This window comes from Bos indicus x Bos taurus, chromosome 8 (genome assembly GCF_003369695.1).
Source record: "Bos indicus x Bos taurus breed Angus x Brahman F1 hybrid chromosome 8, Bos_hybrid_MaternalHap_v2.0, whole genome shotgun sequence".
Lineage (NCBI taxonomy): Eukaryota > Metazoa > Chordata > Mammalia > Artiodactyla > Bovidae > Bos > Bos indicus x Bos taurus.
In genome coordinates, this window is record NC_040083.1 from 94,485,812 (window position 1) to 94,498,476 (window position 12,665).

General features: G+C 36.2%; 2 pseudogenes; one reads left to right on the forward strand and one right to left on the reverse strand.

Annotated features, from left to right (window-relative positions):
* Positions 1 to 2,761: 2,761 nt before the first annotated feature.
* Positions 2,762 to 5,093, forward strand: LOC113897503 (annotated as a pseudogene).
* Positions 5,094 to 9,869: 4,776 nt separating this feature from the next.
* LOC113897504 lies at positions 9,870 to 12,421 on the reverse strand (annotated as a pseudogene).
* Between the last annotated feature and the right edge of the window lie 244 nt (positions 12,422 to 12,665).

Sequence of the window (12,665 nt, forward strand, 5' to 3'; positions counted from 1 at the left end):
AATAGAAGGTTCCCATGGATAACTGGACAAGGCACACCAGTATAACTCAGCCTCAACATGTAGTCTGTAGACACCTAAGACAATCACTGTACTATTTAAATTTTTTTTAACACTTTTGCTCTGAGTTAATCTTCCTAACATAATTGGTTACCTCCTTTGGTGTTTTTCTTTTTTATTATATTTTTCCTTTATGCATATTTTTTCAGAAGTTTGGGTAACTCAGAAAAGCAGAAAGAGTTCTCTAAGATAACCATGAGTGTTTTTGATACTTTTTCCCAGTCCTTCTATTCTGTCTAGGTTATTGAGGTTTAAATTTTAATTGTGCAAGCAATACTGTCAATGTTTTGCTTCGGTTTTCACTTAATCATTTTAAAATAACTTAAATACCACTTTTAGGTCAGAACATTTTGTGGCCCAGCAAATCAGTATTATATATATATATGTGTGTGTGTGTGTGTATCAAACAATTCTCTTAGGATTGGACAAGAATGAAAAACTATTTCAAAAGATAACTTCCAATAATGCCAATGTCTAGTAAAAAATGGAATTAGCCAATATAGAGATTAGGGAAAGCAATTTTATTAGAAACTATCAAAAATCTTTTAAAAATCTTCATTCCCTTGTTCCCAGATTCTGAGAATTCATTGTAAAGCCATAAAGTGAAAAGGCGAAGACATTTCAAGAACGATACAATTTAACAGAATATCTGTGGACTGCTTTTTAAAAGGTACACTAGCATTGCAAGAGTAATGAAAGTGATTTCCTCTACCTTATCCATTATCCTTCCCCTCCATCTCCATTTGAAAGCCTTAAAGCAGGTTTGTGGTATCTCTTCAAAAAGTTTGTAGGTGACATTTTTAGCAGCAGTTATCTACGGGCTATTGTATAGAAAATGCACAACATAATTTTCTTCTATACATAATTTCCAAATAGGATTCAGCTTTTAGCAGATGTTCCTAGAAAAGACAAGAGAGGACATCTGGCCTGATTCACAGCTTTCCTCGGGAAACTGCAATACATTCAAACTGCAGATGTCTGAAGCTCCTTCAAGGCCTCTCAGTTCAGTTCAGTCGCTCAGTCGTGTCCAACTCTTTGTGACCCCATGAATCACAGCACGCCAGGCCTCCCTGTCCATCACCAACTCCCGGAGTCTACCAAAACCCATGTCCATTGAGTCAGTGATGCCATCCAACCATCTCATCCTCTGTCGTCCCCTTCTCCTCCTGCCCTCAATCTTTCCTAGCATCAGGGTCTTTTCAAATGAGTCAGCTCTTCCCATCAGGTGGCCAAAGTATTAGAGTTTCAGCTTCAACATAGTCTTTCCAATGAACACCAGGACTGATCTCCTTTAGAATGGACTGGTTGGATTCCCTTGCTGTCCAAGGGACTCTCAAGAGTCTTCTCCAACACCACAGTTCAAAAGCATCAATTCTTTGGTGCTCAGCTTTTTTTATAGTCCAACTCTCACATGCATATATGACTACTGGAAAAACCATAGCCTTGACTAGACGGACATTTGTGGACAAAGTAATGTCTCTGCTTTTTAATATGTTGTCTAGGTTGATCATAACTTTTCTTCCAAGGAGAAAGCGTCTTTTAATTTCATGGCTGCAGTCACCATCTGCAGTGATTTTGGAGCCCCCAAAAATAAAGTCTCACTGTTTCCGTTGTTTCCCCATCTATTTGCCATGAAGTGATGGGACCAGATGCCATGATCTTAGTCTTCTAAATGTTGAGCTTTAAGCCAACTTTTTCACTCTCCTCTTTCACTTTCATCAAGAGGCTTTTTAGTTCCTTTTCAGTTTCTGCCATAAGGGTGGTATCATCTGCATATCTGAGGTTATTGGTATTTCTCCCAGCAATCTTGATTCCAGCTTGTGCTTCATCCAGTCTAGCATTTCTCATGATTTATTCTGGATATAAGTTAAATAAGCAGGGTGACAATATACAGCCTTGATGTACTTCTTTTCCTATTTGGAACCAGTCTGCTGTTCCATGTCCAGTTCTAACTGTTGCCTCCTAACCTACACACAGATTTCTCAAGGGACAGATCAGGTGTTCTGGTATTCCGATCTCTTTCAGAATTTTCTACAATTTGTTGTGATCCACACAGTCAAAGGCTTTGGCATAGTCAATAAAGCAGAAATAGATGTTTTTTCTGGAACTCTCTTGCTTTTTTGATGATCCAACGGATGTTGGCAATTTGATCTCTGGTTCTTCTGCCATTTCTAAACCCAGCTTGAATATCTAGAAGTTCACGGTTCACGTACTGTTGAAGCCTGACTTGGATAATTTTGAGTATTACTTTACTAGCATTTGGTGATGAGTGCAATTGTGTGGCAGTTTGAGCATTCTTTGGTATTGCCCTTCTTTGGGACTGGAATGAAAACTGACCTTTTCCAGTCCTATGGCCACTGCTGAATTTTCCAAATTTGCTGGCATATTGAGTGCAGCAGTTTCAAGGCCCCTATCATATATTTATTCCCAGAGAAAAAGTAGGTTGATAAGTGCACCTACAGTCAATCAAACTCAAATATTTACACCAAATAAAAATATATCCTGTCAAACATACCCTTCATACTCCCTTGGAAATACATGCTTATGAAGTAGGTAACAGATTGAATTGGATGAGAGTCCTCCTTTCCACAGCAAATAGATACATAAACATTCTATTATGCTGATTGAATTGTCTCATCACTGTAAACTGGACATTTCATAGAAAGCAGCATACCCTGTTGGCAAATGACTATTACTGAGAGAAATGGTCAATCCTATATCAGAAGTACACTTACTGTTTGAAAAACCTAAGTAAAACGCATGCATTGGATCAAGATGTTACCTCTAGGGATATTTATTAAGCTAGGAAGACTGTCTCAAGGATGAAGAGGTGTTTTCAAAATTGTGCTCTTTTACTTTTTACAAAGAAGAAGGTCATCTACTAATATTTACTCTTTATATGTTTTCAAATTAAAAATCATTTTCTCCATACTCTATGGCACACAACTCAGATCTAGAGCCAGTCTCTAATTTCTGTTTTGGAAAATGTTGAGCATAACTGAAAATTCAACAAATGGAAGAGGAAAAACTTTCATATGGACAGAACTAAAAGGCAATTCTTTTGTGTGTGATTTTGTTCTTTGTATTTTTTTAATCTAAAGAAACCCAAACTTACCGCAATACACTTACTCAGAAGTCTCACCAATATATTTAGTTTTGCATTGTTTGCTCTTCAATTACAGTCACCATAGAATTGAAACACCGATGGTATGCTCCAAGTTATCAATGAGAGATGGTCTAAAAGGCCTTGCTATTCATGTGCTTCTAGACAATCAGCATCAACACCATCTGGAAACATGTTCATAAATTCAGATCTCAGATATCACTTGAGATCCACTGATTGAGAATCTTTTACAAAGATTTCCCATGTGACTCATCTGTATATTAAAGTTTTAAACACTCCACTAGATGGGTGGTTTTCTTCCTCAGTTGCACAATAGAATCATCTGGCGAGCACTATTTTAAAAGAGGCCTTATTTCCACTCCTCAGACAACTGGCATAATTTTGGGAGGGCAATAACCAGGCAGGTAAAAAAGGAGGGATGTAAATCAGAAAAGGTAGATATGAATAGCAATTTATTACTTATTGTGTATAAATGTGTTAAAATATTTTTAAAATATATTCTATGAAATTTATTTTCCTCAGCGAATTATAGTGATGATTAAATAAGTAATACATGTGAGCATATTAATAAATTACACAACCCTAAACCAATGTTACTGTTAATGACTGACATGATACAAAACCAAATAAATCAATATTCTTAAGATATTAAGCATGGTATTTCCAAAATAACAATTAACATAGTATGTCTGTGGTTCAACTAAGTCTGAAATAACAAACTTTTAAAAATGCAAATAGTTCTTCCCTGTCTCAGAACCTCTCTATCACAATCTCAGGAAATAAAACACAGGAGTTTGTATTTTTAATAAACTACCAATGTAACTATTGTGTGTCTTCTACTCCATAACTTATAAGCAGGAAGAGGAATATAAAAAGCTAATTTCACAACTAAAACCAACCAGCTACTTTCCCTTCCTCCAATGATCTCTTACTTCATATGATAATACTGTATAGACTCCTTAACAATTACATCTCTTCTGTAATACTCCAGGTATGCAAAAGTAAAATGGAAAGAACCAATTCAACAGGCATTGAGTTCATTTCTTCAGGGACTTTCTGAGTACCCAAGAGCTGAAAAATTCCTTTTTGTGATACTCTTGGTGATGTACCTGGTGATCTTCTTAGTGAACAGCACTTTGATCATCCTCACTCTCCTGGATTCCCAGTTTTACATCCCTATGTACTTCTTTCTCAGTAACCTTTCCTTTCTTGATATTTTGTGCACATCCTCCTTTATCCCCTCAACAATGACACACTTTCTATCAGAGGAAAAAAAAAATCTCCTTCACTGGATGTATTGTTCTGATGTCTGTCTCCTTCACCATGGCATCCACAGAGTGTGTGATCCTAGCAGTGATGGCACGTGACTGTTACATAGCCATCTGCATGCCTTTGAGATACCCTATCATCATGAGCAAGGCACTTTGTATTCAAATGGCAGCTCTCTCATGAAGATGGGGCTTTCTCAACTCATTGACACAAACAATTCTTGCAGTACACTTGCCCTTCTGTGGGGAAAATGTCATCAATCATTTTGTTTATGAAATATTGGCCTTTCTCAAGCTGGCTTGCACAGATATTTCCTTGAATGAGATTACTCTGATGTTTGGCAGTGTACTGTTTTTGTTTGTTTCATTACTATTGATTTTCATCTCCTACATTTTCATCCTTTCTATTGTATTAAGAACCAATTCATCTGGAGGAAGAAAAAAGGCTTTTTCCACCTGCTCAGCCCACATTACAGTGGTGACTATATTTTATGTGTCAATCCTCTTAATGTATATAAACCAAATCCAAAGACACTTCTTCGGACAAACTGATTGCCATGTTCTATGCAGTAGTCACATCCATGCTCAGTCCTATCATCTATAGCCTGAAAAATACAGACGTGCATAGTGCCATGAGAAAATAGACAACTAGACTGCTTCTGAAGGAAAGGATGAGGAACTTGCAACTTTGAGCTTATGCACAAAATAAGCTCATATATTTGAGGCAAGGTTTTCAATACAAGCAGAACAAAGAAACTAAAGGATATATGTAAAATCACAGAATCTAAAAATTGGAAGGAAATTTCAAGGTAATAATCCGATTTTATCTTTTATGAAAATAAGGACAACTACTGTTAGAAGTGGGAGTAAACTTTTAGAAACAAAAAAAAAAAGTGAAATTGTGTTTTCCAAAAATACTTAACAAGTAAAACATATTTCACGCCCCTTTTTGAGAGAACTATATGAGTTCATGTTTTTTTGTTTATTACTCATTTTTGTTTTACTCAGGGACTGGATCTGGCCCCAACCTAATTTTTCTAGTACAAATTTTTCCTCCTTTTTTCCATTGTTGTGTTTATCCCACCCCCTCTGCACACACTATGCTGTATTCACTGTGTAGTTATCCAAATATATCATGTTCTTTCACATTTAATGACAATAATATATGTCACTTCATTCCTATCATGATATATTCCCCATGGTGGCATCACAGTCATCTAATTAAATACAATTTGAGTGTTATTTACTCTGAAACTCCTTCCAAAATTTACTCAGTGGAAAAGTACTATTTATAATAGCCAAGATATGGAAGAAACCTAAGTGTCCATCAACAGATAAATGGATAGAGAGTTGTGGTGTGCATATATATATATATATATATAGAGAGAGAGAGAGAGAGAGAGAGAGAGAGAGAGAGAAGAAACTATTAGTCACAAAAAGAATAAAATTTTGCCATTTGTAGCAACATGGATGGACCTAGAGCTTAATGAAATGAGTCAGAAAACAAAAAATACTCTGTTGTCACTATTATGAAGAATCTAAAAAATAAAATAAATGAGTGTATGCTACAGAACAGTAAGATACAGATACAGAGAACAAACTAGAGGTCATCAGTGTCTGATCACCAAACATATATGGGAGGAACAAGATGGGCTATAGAACTAAGAGACACAAACTACTATTTATAAAATAAGTGAGCAACAAGATGTATTATGCAGAAGAGGGAAATATATCCATTGTTTTGTATAAATAAATTGAATATATTCTATTAAAATATTGAATCACTATCTTGTATTCATGAAACTAATAGAATACTATAAATCAACTATACTTTTTAATAAAACAGAAGGAAAAATAAAAATAAGGAAATAAAGATACACTAGCATAATTCAACCATGTATTAGAAGGATCTGCATATACATGTATTCTGAGAGATGGGAGTAATTAAGGACAGTGGTTCTCAGAACCTATAACTTCTTCCTATTCTTAGAAATGTTATCACATACATTTTGTTTGTAGTTTTGTCCATTAAGCATATGGACAAATACTGAAAGTAAAATTGAACTTGTGATCATTTTCATCTTGTAAGAAGTAGAGTGTTAGTGTGTTATTTTCAGTTTAGTTCAGTCACTCAGTCATGTCCAACTCTTTGCAACCCCATGGAATGCAGCATGCGAGGCTTCCCTGTCCGTCACCAACTCCCAGAGTTTGCTCAAACTTATGTCCATCGAGTTGGTGATGCCATCCAACCATCTCATCATCTGCCATTCCCTTCTCTTCCTGCCGACAATCTTCCCAGCATCAGGGTGTTTTCCAAGGAGTCAGTTTTCGCATCAGGCAGCCAAAGTATCAGAGCTTCAGCTTCAGCATCAGTCCTTCAATGAATATTCAGGACTGATTTCCTTTAGGATTGACTGATTTGACCTCCTTGCAGTCCAAGGGACTCTCAAGAGTCTTCTCCAACACCACAGTTCAAAAGCATCAATTTGTCTGTGCTCAGCTTTGTTTATAGTCTAATTCATCCATACGTGACTACTGGAAAAACCATAGCTTTGGCTAGACGGACCTTTGTCGGCAGAGTAATGTCTCTGCTTTTTAACATGCTGTCTAGGTTTGTCATAGCTTTTCTTCCAAGGAGCAATTGTCTTTTAATTCCATGTCTGCACCAAAAAATAAAGTCTCTCACTGTTTCCATTGTTTCCCCCCTCTATTTTCCATGAAGTGATGGGACCAGATGCCATGATCGTCATTTTTTGAATGTTGAATTTTAAGTCAGCTTTTCAACTCTCCTCTTTCACTTTCATCAAGAGGCTCTTTAGTTCCTCTTTGCTTTCTGCCACAAGGGTGGTGTCATCTGCATCTCTGAGGTTATTGATATTTCTCCCAGCAATCTTGATTCCAGCTTGTGCTTCATCTAGCCCAGCATTTCACATGATGTACTCTGCATGTAAGTTAAATAAGCAGGGTGACAATATGCAGCCTTAGCGTACTCCTTTTCCTATTTGGAACCAGTCTGCTGTTCCATGTCCGGTTCGAACTGTTGCTTCTTGACCTGCATACAGATTTCTCAGGAGGCAGGTGAGGTGGTCTGATATTCCCATCTCTTTAAGAATTTTCCAGTTTGTTGTGACCTACAGAGTCAAAGGCTTTGGTGTAGTGAATAAAGCAGAAGTAGATATTTTTCTGGAACTCTCTTGCTTTTTCTATGATTCAACAGATGTTGGCAATTTGATCTCTGGTTCCTCTGTCTTTTCCAAATCCAGTTCGAACACCTGGAAGTTCTCAGTTCACGTCCTATTGTTTAAAGTGTGTTATTCAGGAATCAAAATATCAAGATTGGCTTGGGGAAAAAATGGCACTAAATAATTACTAGATGTCACCACCCAAAAACACCTCTCTAATGTCTCAATGTATCTGATAGATAATGTCAAATGTATCTGATAGATACATTTATCAGAATCCTCATAGGCAATAGCATCATTTTTTCTCCTTCAAATAGCACACATGAAAGAGCATCCTTTGACAATAAAGTGAAAGAAAGAAAGTGAAATTGCTCAGTCATGTCTGACTCTTTGCAACAGCATGGACTGTAGCTTACCAGACTCCTCTGTCCATGGGATTTTCCAGGCAAGAATACTGGAGTGGGTTGCCATTTCCTTCTCCAGGAGATCTTCCCGACCCAGGGATTGAACCCGGGTCTCCTGCATTGTAGGCAGACGCTTTACCATCTGAGCCACCAGGGACCAGTAAAAAATCATTATCAATTGACTGCTGCTTTCAGATTTATTCAATATTTTCTCATTTGACTGTCATGTCAGCCTCATAATTATATCTCATGATTGTCATGTCAGTAGTCAGTAAGCAGTACTCTGTCCATATTCCAAACTAAATAAACAAACCATAGATATGTCTAGTTAGGTTTTTCCAAGGTCACACAGCTAAGACATGGAGCAGTACAAATGCGATCCTGAGTTCTTTGGTTCTAAAGCCCATGATTTTCCATAATACCACACTGCTATTCCTGTGGTAGCAATAATTAAGCTGACAAGTATTGATTTTGTAAACCAGAAGCATAATAGTCATTTCCACAGAAGTGTAGATTAAATCTCTGAATGAAGGTAGAATGAGTGAGCACAATTGGCTGAAATTAATAGTTGCTTTAAATCCAAACACTGTGTTAGTTGTTATTTATGTATACTCTCCTTCCGCCTTGGCACATAGAGTGCTAGTCATTCTTCTCTACAATTATCTCCACTTCATTCTTCTACTCTTCCAATGGCCATAGAACATTGTCCCAAGGCATTAATATGATAACCACAACCTATCTACCTGTTTTGATGAGGTTGTTACTCTTTGGACAGACTAGTTCAACCTTTAGTATGATTTTCTCACTTGCTCTAAGATTTACCCTCTAAATCTTCTCTATCTTTCTGCAAGTGGTAATTTTCAGCTTGAGTTAAAGCCATCACTATAATTCCATTAGCTCTGTGACATCTCCATGATAAAGGGTAAATTAGATGTGCATATCAACCTCACATTTAAGCAACTGGTCCACAGGCAGAATATAAATGTTACAAAAGCTGCTGACTGTACACTTTGTAATTACTCATATATTGTGGTTTATAGAATAAGATATCTTCATACATTTCAATATTTTATGTCAACTTAATGAGTCTGGGGTATTGTAAATTCTGTAATATAGGGTTCATGTCTTGCCTTTCTTCTCTAAATGTTAATAGTTCATTTATATTCTTGGATTTAAACAACCAGGCATCTGAAAAAAGCACAACAGAAATGAGCTGATAGTTTCACTGAGGTACTCTGTAGTTTCTTTGAGTTAATAATATAAAGTCAGCACTCTATGACAAATAACATATCATTAAACTCTGATTTTTTTGTTCCTAATGACACATCTCCACCCCAGTTTTATTTAGGATTATTTTTATGAAGACCTTTTATATTGGTACACGGACATTCCCACACATCTATCTAGATACAAAAGCATACCCAAACATGTAAAACACAACCACATATTTATAGAATATATGATTGCTATCATCAAATGTCACTATTCAGAAAAATGTTAATCATAAATTAGCTCAAAAATCTACTAGTTACTATGCTTATATAGTACATATTTATAATACTGAATGCTTAATAATTGGCTACAGTGACATTAGTTAATTTTATATTCTAACTCCCTGAAATAAAATTTCTCATAATTAAGATCTGTGTAAGAGTTTGAGATATACTTATATATTTTTATATTATCTAACAACTTCAATTATAGATCAAGAAACAGATTTAGAAAACCACATGTCACATTTGAAATGAGTGTATTCCCCAATTCCAATGTTCTGATATACCTTGACCACTAAATATGCCTTAAATTTATGTGTTTTCACATGTGCTTATCAATGTTATTTGCCACTGGGGACTAAGAAAGTACAAAAGGGGTTTTTAATCAGCATCTTTTTCACAGTTGTTTTCATCTCTTTGTTGCTTAGACTGTAGATGATTGGATTCAATTTGAGGGTTAAAACCACATAGAGTAGAGCCATAAATTTATCTATTTCCTGTGAATCTACAGCTGAGGGCTTCAGATACATGGAGAGAGCTGTCCCATAGAACAAATTCGCTATACTCAGGTGGGCTGCACATGTTGAAAAGGCTTTGCTTCGACCATTCACTGAGCTGATTCTTAGGATGCTGGAGAGAATGGACACGCAAGAAATAAAAATGAGCATAATCAGCACAAGAAAGAAGTACACTGATCACCAACATGATTAACTGAAACTTGGAAGTGTCTACACATGCCAATTTTAGGACAGCCAGAATCTCACAAATGAAATGACATCTACTTCCACTCAAAGACAGCTGCAACACAGAAACCATTTCCACCAGGGCAGTGAAGGAGCCTGTCACCCAGTAGCCAGCTTCAATCGGTACATAAACCTTCTTGTTCATGATGATGAGGTATCTCAGAGGATTGCGGATGGCCACACATCAGTCATATGCCAGCACGGACAAGAGCACACACTCAGTGGAGCCCATGGCCAAAGAAAAGTACATCTGGGCAGCACTCCCTGAGAATGAGATGGTGTTTTTCCCTGAAACAAAGTTTGCCAGGATTGGAGTCAGGACAGAAGTATACCAGATGTCCACACATGACAGGTTGCTGAAGAAGTACATGTATGTGTGTTGGTGAGAATCCAGGACACTAAAAGAAATCAGAATACTATTACCCAGTAAGGTGATCAAGTATTTCAGCAAGCACAGCACAAATATGGTGATTTCAACTTTGGGATAGTGAGTAAATCCCAGAAAGAAAAAAATTAGAAATGACTGTTGAGTTTGTCTTGCCCATTTTAACCCTCCTAGTCCATCAGTAGTAGTGAATAAAAGTATATGTGGCCTATATTTAAATTTTACATTCTAGCAACTTTCAAGGGGTTTTTGTTAGGAGAACTTTAAAAAGAGCATTGCCCTCCAATACTATTAGCAATATCACATTAATTATTCACTCATTCATGCCACATTTACTAAATACACTGAGAATCTAGAGCTGAGTTAACACAAGTCCTTCTTTCAGGCAGTTCATAATCAAATATAGGGCACAGTCAATACCATAATATGCATGCCCCAGGGCAATAGGCAAATAGAATAAGAACCCTATCTCTTTGATGGGAGCAGATGATCAATCAAAAGTAGCACTGAATTTAATCAGGTCAAGGACCACGGGAGATGTTCCAAGTGAGGAGCAATTTTTTACAAAGTTATAATGAGAGAGAGTTCACTTGCCCTTCATAAAGCTGAAAGTTATCTTATGAATAGACAGACACACTGACACAAGGAACATTAGGAGATAAGACTGAGAAGATTGGCTGGAGTCCAATGACTATGAGTGTGTGCGTGCTAAGTTGCTTCAGTCATGTCCAACTATAATGTCACCCAATTTCTCTCAAGAAGGCAATTTGAATATGAAAATAATATTGAACCCCTTCCTTTCTTAGAAACAAAATCACTTTCCAAGTTTTAGTATTTTAATATTCAAATACAATTTCTTACACCATATCTTACAAGCAACCACATATTGAGATATATGTTTAAAAATCACTTTCTAAAGAGCAGGCTCAGATGAGCCTTCACATATATAGGCCTTGTGTTCTTTTTTATCTATGTATCTATCCTCATCTCCCAATACTCTATTTCCATGCACACTTTCTGCTCTGAAATAGCAACAGACTTGTCATTCCTATACTCATCATGAATTTAACATTTCTGTCTTTAATATATATTTTACCTCCTTGGAACATCTTTGTTTCCCATCTGCAATCTTGTCTTTCATAATATTTCTCTTAATAACATTGCTCAGTCATCAGTTTCATTCTTTGTACCTATGTTATTGAAGTATATCACAATGAATTATACTCAGATGTGCATGTCTCTATCCTTCCCACCTTACACTGTGAGCTTCAAGAGCTTGTTCCCCACAGTCCAGCAAAATGATAACTTGCACTAAAGATTTTTAATAACACATTGCTTCCTTAAATATGTTAATTTCTGATACATGTAAAATGCATACAATTTTACCATATATCTCTAAGCCAAAATAAAAACCTGAAGATTTCTCAATTAGTTTACATCTGCTTTCTTACATGTGACATTAAAGAATGTAGTTGAATTAGTTTTTAAACCTTATTTGATGTAGAATCTGAAAGGAAAGAGGATGAAGACCACACTTACTAAAAGAAGAGGTTCTAGTCATCCTCTGTAGAAAATTAGAATGCTATCCTCAGAGAGTGAAATTTGGGCTCTAAATCAAACCATGGTTCTTACCAGTACATAAAATTAGGCAAATCATCACTTGAACTTTTTGAAACTTGCTTTCCTAATCTACACAAAGAAGTTAATTCCTATCTAGTACAGATATGAAAGATCTAGATTAACTTGCTTGAAATTCTTACTCCATAATCCCAATTTCATGGTCTCTCTAATATTTCAGAGAATCACAGTAATATGTTTATGATTTCAAGTACACCCTGTTTTCCAGAACAGCAATTGCCTGAATGCTGCTCCTGTGCCGGCCCATAGTGAGTCAAACTTTTAAAATTTATCACATTTTTCACAACCTGTTAAAATTTCAACCCCTAATCCATGTGTGAAAATAAAACACTTTACTTATTATTTCCAGAAAGGCAAAAGTTAGGCATGCC